Below are 9,624 nucleotides of genomic sequence, written 5' to 3' on the forward strand. Positions count from 1 at the left end.
ATTTTGTTTTCTACCATTTTTTAAGTATATCGAGTATTTTTGGAGTTATTATCAAAAGAAAATGAAATTCACGAAAATTTGAAAAATTCTAATTTTTTTAATCGTATTTTTTTTTCAAAATTATGCATTCTAAACCGGTTAAAATTGTTGAAGTTATTACTCATGTTAAAATAAATAAAGTTTTAAATGGGTTACTATAAATTTTAATTTTTGTGGAAATGACGTATGTTTAATTTTTCATTCTTCCCTAAAAAATCTGAAAGGGTCATCTTATTTCCATCATAACTTGCTTAATTTTGATGCTATCGACTTCTTATATAGCTTTTTGATAGTTACCTTTAAGTACTTTATTAACATGTTTAATATCTATATTTAACAAAGTGCATCGTTTTCCTGTTATTTAAGCTTGAATACTAAGATTTGAGTATTCGCGGAAAAAAAATATACATTCAATTGCATATAACTCACTTTGTATATGTAATAAAGGATTTTTCGAATAAGGAGCTTATTTATTTTTATATTATCTTTGATTTTGGTAATAACAACTTTTTTGAAGAAACTTATGGTTTTTGAGTTATTTATGAAAAACTGCTTTAAAACATGGATTTTTTTCAGGAAAAATCAAAACTTTTGATCTTTAATAACTCAAAAACTATTGATTTATTGAAATAACTTTATATAACAAATTTTACTTATAATTTGTCCCTCTATCGATTAGTGGTATTATTTTTAATAAAATAATTTCCACCCCCGAGAAGGGGTGGCATCCTCCCCCAGGGTAAAAGCGCAAGTTGGCACCATGTCACCTTTGTTTCTTGAGGTATCCTCTACATACTTACCAATTTTCATGAAAATCGATGGAGGTTCAACGAAATCGGAGGTGAAAACCTTCATTGACTCCACTATTATTATATGATATTTTGATTTACTTATGCTCTTTTCGTTTTTATATCATGATGAGTTCTAATGCCTGGTTGCACCAACATATCTTAAGCTTAAGACGTGCCTTAAGCTCAGCTTACTAAACATACGTGTTGTACCATTGAGTCTTAGATCAACTTTCAGCTTGCCACAATGGATTGTCACGTGGATTGCGTCTTAAACTTCATCTCAATTAAGACGTGCTTAGATAAAAATCGAAAATTATGGATCTATAAGCAGAGCTTAGCTAAGCTGGAGCTTAAGATTTGTTGGTGTATATTAGATTTTATATATTTAATTTAAGAAAGAACTAGAGATTTGACTTTTCATAAAAACAGTTTTTTATTTATTCAACAACTTCTTCAACTTTTTTTTTATCAACAACAACCTACTTAAAAACATTTTAAATAACAACCTAAAGGGTGGTTTATATGAACATTACAAAAACATATTCCAATACTCCCACCTTTTTGTTAAGTTGTTCAACCCATAAACAAACCTTTTAAATAAAAAAAATATAACAAATGGACTCCGATTGTCTATCTCTTACTTGTCCAGTGTCCAAAACATAGTCAGTGGTGGAACGACGAGTTTCTATATCACCTGCATAATCTGCGTCACTGTATCCATGCATGTTAATAACTTCATTGTATTTGTAGTAACAATAATTCATGCCATAATTATAGTGGCTGATTACTCCCACCGCATGTGCATTGTCAGGTCTTGATACTATGGCTGTTAAGTCAGCACTTACATCTTCTGGTATACTTACAGGATTTGCATTTTGTTGACCGAATCTATCTATTATCTGTTTTATATAGCTTGCTTGACTTAACATTGTACCAGTTTCATTTTTCACTAGTGCATCAAACTCTTCATTTATGGCAGTTTTCCATTTTTCTTTGTCACTACTTGACACTGCTTCTTCATATCTCTGTGGTATATCAATTTCAGTAAAATTTACCTCAAAATAATTTAATCTGGCTGGTAAACGTATATTTCGTTGTGGTCTCAAGTTGGGTATATTGTAAACATCTTGTAAAACTTCTATTTCATTATTAACGTTTATTTGTTCTTCTTGTCTCTCTTCAAGTTCATTTTCATGTATTTCAAAAATTGTCACATCATCTTCTGCTGCTATCTTGATCACATTGTCTTTCTTTGCACTGTACATTTTCTCATTGAAAAACACATTTCTAGATATCACTATTTTCTGTGTTGTTGGGTTGAATAATCTATAATTTGTGGAGGTTTTGTCATATCCAACAAATATAACCTTCTCACTCTTTGCATCTAGTTTCCTTCTTTTCTGGTCAGGAATATGTACATATGCATCACACCCAAACACTTTCATGTGGTCAAATACAGGTTTCTGCCCTGTCCACTGTTCATAGGCTGTAGAACCTGGTGTCTGTTTGCTTGTAATTCTGTTGCAAATGTAGATGGCAGTATTAACTGCTTCTGCCCATAGTCTCTTATCTACTCCAGATTGGTATAACATACATCGAACCATTTCTACAATCAATCTGTTATCTCGCTCAGATCTGCCATTTTGCTCTGGAGTGTATGGTGCTGTGGTTTCTGACTGTATACCTTCTTGCTCTAAATACTCTTTGAATGCATTATTTGTATAATCAGTACCATTATCTGTATGCAGTTTTTCAACAGAGTAGCCATATTTTGCCTTTATTTTGCTATTATACACTTTGAAACAATCTAGTACATCTGCTTTATGTCTAATAAAATATGCTACTCTATACCCTGTGTACTCATCTTTGAATGTTACAAAGTAACGTGCTCCTTGCATAGATTCAGTTTGCATAGGTCCACAAATATCACTGAATATTCTTTTTCCAGGAAGTAACTTAGTGTGTGGTCTCTCTTTAAAAGTCTTCTTATGTTGCTTTCCCATCAAACAACCTTCACACACAAAATCTTGTTTCTTCTCTGTAACACCTTTGATTAAGTTCATTTTTACCATTTCTTCTAAATATTTCTTATCAACATGTCCCAATCTTTCATGCCATATCTTTAAATCATCTACTGTAGTCACACATGCATTATATATTATTGTACGAAACATCATTCTATATGTGTTGTTTCTATCCTTTATACCAACTGCTGCTAGATTCTCATTTTCATATACTTTGGCTTCATTGTTAATCTTAATTACACTCATACCTTTGTTTGTCAAAACACCTTCTGAAAATAAATTATTTCTCAACTGTGGGATATATAGCACATCATTTATAGTGGATTTAAACCATTTTCCATTGATCAACTTCTCTATTTTAATAGTTCCCTTACCTTGTACTGGTAGTGTTTGATTATTGCCAAGTGATACCTGTGATGTAAAAGTTCTGTGAATATTAAAAAAATATTCTTCCCTGTAACACACATGTGCTGATGCACCACTGTCCATAATCCAATCATCACTTGTATCCACTTTTTCTAGCTGTTTTTCTTCTATGTTGAATGCACTCTCATTATTAACATTATAATATGCGCTACTCGAAGAACTATCATGCTGATTTTCTGTAGAGTTGCCAGCTTGTGCTCTGTCATTGTTTTTGTAAACTTTTCTGTAGTTACTAAAGCCACCTCTGCCTCGATTATGACTTCTATATGACCTGCTACTACTGTTTTCTTGTTCGTTCTTTTTCTCTCTGCAAAATTTGACAATGTGCCCCCGCTTTCTACATCCAAAACATATTACACCCCTTTCTTGACCTTTCTGATCATATTATCCTTTAAATGACATTGTTGCCAGTGCTTGTTCTGTCTCTTCATATGCAGTTAAGTTCATTTCTTCATCTAACAGTCTTGCGGTGAGGTTACCTATAGTTTGTTTAGGACCACTGTCTTACCACTGTTTTACCACTGTCTACGGACAACCATGCCTGTCTAACATTTCTGTACTTTTGGGGCAATGTACTCAGTATTTTTGTCATAATAGCAATATCACTCACATCATCACCTGCTTCTTTAATTTGCTTAGCAAGATTCTGCACTTTTGCTACGTGTTGAGCTATAGTATCTAGGCTACTCATCTTATATTGATGAAACCGTTCATGCAACATCATTTTATTTGATTCTGATTTCTGCTCATAAATAGACTCAAGGGTCTCCATAATCTCTTTAGCAGTATTACAACTTTCAATCAAAGTAATCTGATTTAAACTCACTGCAGATGTTAAAGTGAACATAGCCAGGGCATCCTTTTTAAACCATGCCTGTAATTCGTCTCCTGCTACTTCTGGTTTGATTAACAAGCCATCAATAACTCCATATATGCCTTTGGCCCTTAATAAATAGTAATAATAAACGCTATTATTATTACTATTATTATTAAGGCACATTTCAGTTGGAACTTCCACTGTTGAAAGTTAACGCCATCAAATTTACCAACTGTGGATATATCTATTTTGTCACCCATTATTTTTCTTTTGCTTCAAATTTCCGGCGACACACGCCACTCTAGTTCTTTCTTTCACTGGGTCTAGTTCTTTCTTTCAAACCCTTATACTTCGGACACACCGGCAAAGTTGTTAAATATACTTTCTTGCTTTTTCGGACACACCGATACTTTAAACTATATATACGCAGTAGTTAAGTATGATCTGGGGCCACATAACCTATTAGATTTTATATATTTAATTTAAGAAAGAACTAGAGATTTGACTTTTCATAAAAACTGCTTTTTATTTATTCAACAACTTCTTCAACTTTTTTTTATCAACAACAACCTACTTAAAACATTTTAAATAACAACCTAAAGGGTGGTTTATATGAACATTACAAAAACATATTCCAATAGTACAACCAGGCATGAATTATTTATATATTTCTTCTATAACATAACATACCACTTTGTATACATTTTTATATAAAATATTACACAAGTAACTTTGAGTTTTTATTTTTGCAGTGCAAGTGGTACAATATCGCTGGTGAGTACGGGAATGAGTTAAGGGGTAATTTATTGTTACGTATTCTTCACTTTATTTATATTTTAACACTTTATCTTAAATAAAAACACTTAATTTATGTATTATTTCGACGGTCTCATTCTAACAACCCGTATCTGCCAAAAGAGGTTTTTTACAGTAGGAGGTTTTTTACAGTAGGAGGTTTTTTCTGTTTTTTACAATACCCCGTATCTTCAAAAATATTCGTATAAAAATTACAGCAATATCTCGTATCGGGAACAGATTATGCCCTACCATGCGATGTTATGAATACAAACTCAAATTATTATGATACGGGAAATTTCTTATAGACCAGCGCGGATCTGTTTTGAGGTGGATGTGAGAGGTGGCATTCGGATTTTTGCAGATAAAATTAGGTGACAACTTCAGTAATTATAATTGACTTATGCTCCTTCTCAAATATGCCCGGAACATTAATAAAAAATTAAAATATTTAAAAATTTCGAAAACCATTGATTTTTTCTACTTTCATTGCTTATAACTTTGAAACGATTCATTTTGGAACAAAGTTGTAGGGAAATAAAGATAATTGAATTTTGTATGATAGACGACTGGTTTAAAATGTCTTAAATTATTAACCTTTCTGAAAAATAGCAATAAATACAAAATAAGGGGGCAAAATAAGCCTGTTATTATTCAATGTTTTTCAACCACTTTGGTTGCACTTAGAACCTTTGTAATTCGCTTAGAAAATTCTTACAACATACTTAATCCGTCCACCAAATTTCATTAAAATCGAAATAATAGATTTTGCATAATAATTTTACAAGCTAAATTTTTTTTAAAAAGTTCAAATTTTTTAAAAACTTTCTGAACAAAAAGTAGACCATTTAGAACTTTGCTAATTTTTTTACATACCAAGAGGCCCTCTACCGATCTAATACACTTTACAAAGTTATGCACAATTTTTTGGCCTATAAACAAATATAGTGAGTACGTTTGAGTTGGAATAAATTCATTTTCTCGAGAATGGGCGACTCTGGAGATAAATTCCGAAAGAGGTCGATTTTTATATTTAAATTATAATTTTTTGGCATGTATATCATACTAGTGACGTCATCCATCTGGGTGTTATGACGTAATCGATGATTTTTTTAAATGAGAATAGGGGTCGTGTTCTAGCTTATTAGAAAGGTTATTCAAGTCTCTATTCATTAATATAGACATTAACATAATTGTTTATACAGGATGCCCAAAAATTTTTTTTAATTAATTGAGACAAAAAGAAGAAAGTATATAATTTATTTAATTCTAAATACATTTTACTGTTGTCCTAAAACAGAAAAAAATGTTTAGGTATTTGATAAGTAACTGAAAAATGAATTTATTTCAACTCAAACGTCCTCACTGTACCTATTTGTTTATAAGCCATAAAATCGTTTATAACTTTAAAACAGTGCTGAGGCCGCTTAAAAATCAAATTTTAGTTCTGTAAAGTGTATTAGATAAGTACAGCGCCTCTTCATATATAAATAATTAGCAAACTTCTAAATGGTCTACTTTTTGTTCAGAAAGCTTTTAAAAAATTTTAACTTTTAAAAAAAATTTAGATTGCCAAATTATTATGCAAAATCTATGAAGTCGATTTTAATGAAATTTCGTGGCCGATTTAAGTATGTTATACGAATTTTCTAAGCGAATTACAAAGGTTCTAAGTGCAACCAAAGTGGTTGAAAAACATTGAATAAAAACAGGCTTATTTTGCCCCCTTATTTTGTATTTATTGCTATTTTGCAGAAAGGTTAATAATCTAAAACATGTATATCCAGATGTATATGACACAAAATTCAATTGTCTTTATTTCATTTCCCTACGACTTGTTTCCAAAATGAATCGTTTTAAAGTTATAAGCAAAGAAAGTAAATCGATGTTTTTCGAAATTTTTACATATTTTAATTTTTTTATTAATAAACTCTCAACAAGAAGTAAAACCACTTCTATGTAAATTGGTATATTTATTAAAACTTAAAAAATCCCAATGGATTGAATAAAATATGTCCAATTCAGAACGTTTTCAGACCTATCGGTCCATCATCAGTGAATCTACAATAAAATAAGTAATCCCACTATTAGAATTGAAAGATGGTTGAAATTTTTAAAAAGCTAAAAAAGTGTGGTTAGATTACTTACGTGCATACTTGCTAAATAGCCCCAGAACCAAACAATGGTTGAATTTAAAATTAAATTTACATTATTAATGTAAATTGAATAATGTAAATTGAATTTTAAGTTCAACCATTGTTTGGTTCTGGGGCTATTTAGCAAGTATGCACGTAAGTAATCTAACCACACTTTGCTAGCTTTTTAAAAATTTCAACCATCTTTCAATTCTAATAGTAGGATTACTTATTTTATTGTAGATTCACTGATGATGGACCGATAGGTCTGAAAACGTTCTGAATTGGACATATTTTATTCAATCCATTGGAATTTTTTAAGTTTTAATAAATATACCAATTTACATAGAAGTGGTTTTACTTCTTGTTAAGAGTTTTTTTAACTATATGGTATACAGCCAACCTAGGGAACTTCCCTTTTAGTTTTTTATTAATGTTCCGGGCATATTTGAGAAGGAGGATAAGTCAATATCAATCAACGCTTATTCTCAATACTTTCTACTTCTATTGTTCTCAATGGTATGTTCGATATGTTCTTGGTTGTATTTCGAGTGTCTTGTCTAACAGCTTTGGATATTTTTTTATTAAATATTTTGTAGTTCTTCAGCTTTAGTTTCCGTCTCGTTTCACATTTCTTCTTTTTGAGTTCTAATACAGAATTTGTTTTGGCTTTTGAGTAAGGCATTTATTTGTTAATTTATTGTTTAAGTCGTTTATATTACTTTCTGCTTCAGGACTAGATACCAAGTATATCGGAAATACATTGCTGAAAACTATCTACATCTGATGGTTTCAGCCATGGCTTTGATTTGTTCTTCTTTTTAATCACCTTATGCCTCTCCTTCTTTAAGCTTATTTCTATTTTACCTCGTACCATTCTGTGGTCGCTACTGGTAACAAATCTGTTTAGAACCGTAATGTCTTTAACTGTGTGTGTTTTGTCAATGATAATAAAATTTATTTAGTTTTGCCTTTTTCCATCAGTACTTCGCCATATCCATCTTCTCTGTGGTTTCTTTTTGAAAAAACTGTTCATTTGGAATAGTTCATGTCGCAGCATGAACCTTAACAATATTTCGTCATGTTCATTTCTACCATCCAAGCCAAAGTTTCCCAGTGGTGTTTCTGTAGGGTTGGATTTCATTAATATTTTGGCGTTAAAATCACCACATATAAAAGTAAAATGCTTTTGATGGTTTTTAAGAGCTTCTTCTACTTCTACGGCACTACAGCCCAAATTGAGCCTTGGCCTCGTTTATTTTTTGCCTCCACCCTTGTTTGTCTGTGGCTGCTCTTCTCCATACATGGACTCCTAAAAGGGCTTGTGCGTCGCTGTTTACTGTGTCTTCCCAGCGCTTTCTTGGCGTTCCAACCGGTCTCTTTCCCTGCATTCTACCATTCAGTGCTCTTTTTGGTAGCCTATCCTCTCCCATTCTTATCACATGTCCGGTCCATTACAATCTTTGTATTCTAATGAAGTCTGAAAGGGATGTTTCCTTATAAAGTTGATAAAGCTCGTTGTTGTATCGACTTCCGAAGATTCCGTTTTCCCTCACAGGTCCTAGTATTCTCCTCAGTACTTTCCTTTCGAATGTGTCGAGTTTGTTTTTGGATGTTTCTTTCAGGACCCAGGCTTCACTGCCATATCATGTTATTGGTCGAATTAAGGTTTTATATATATTCTCATCTTTGTATTTCGGTGGACACTTTTAGACCGAAATATATCGCACACCTAGTTCAATTGTGCCACAACTGCAAAAAATTCGAATTTTGGATTAAGGCTGTAAAATATTGCCTATATAATGGCCCATCTAATGCAATACAGCTTGAACTAAAATATTGTTTTGGATAAGTATAAAGTAAGTTACTTCGGTATTTCACTGTAGGGTTTTTGGAGGTTTTGAAAATGCAATATGGCCATAACTGGGAGATGTGGCGATAATATACACTGCCACAATACAACCGATGTAATTCAATACGTTCAATACGGCCACAACTGCAAAAATCAATTGATTTTTTCATTATATTGCCACCGTATCTCCTAGGTATCGTTTTATAAATGACTTTCTTCACAATGCAATATCGCCACAACTCTCAAAATGATAATTACATTTTATTTTTAATAAATTGTAATAAGATCCAGCCAATAAGTGTATAATTTGCTACCTAAATTGTAATTTTGAAGCCAGTCATTCTCAAAATAAATTATTTACAGGGCATAACGTGTTTACTACAGAACGTTCTGCTCATTTCTCGAGAATATTGTGTTTTGCACTTGTGGCACTATTGAACTAGGTGTGCGATATGGGAGAGGGCAAAATAAGCTCCTTTTGCCTGCGTTATTCTCTTCCGTATTTCTCCATCTTCTGATCCATCGGCATATATTTCTCCTCCCAGATATGTAAACTTTCCAACCGTTTCAATGTCATCTTCATGTATAATGAATGTTTTGTGGAACTATATTTTTTCTCGTCCGAGTCATTATTTTTGTTTTTTCTGTGTTAATTTCCAGACCTAGCATTTTTGTGTGTGTTTTGATGGTTTTTAAGAGCAGCTTTGATATCATCATAGGATAGATCCACTTCTTCCTCATCATG

This window comes from Diabrotica virgifera, chromosome 8 (assembly GCF_917563875.1).
Source record: "Diabrotica virgifera virgifera chromosome 8, PGI_DIABVI_V3a".
NCBI classification, from domain to species: Eukaryota; Metazoa; Arthropoda; class Insecta; order Coleoptera; family Chrysomelidae; genus Diabrotica; species Diabrotica virgifera.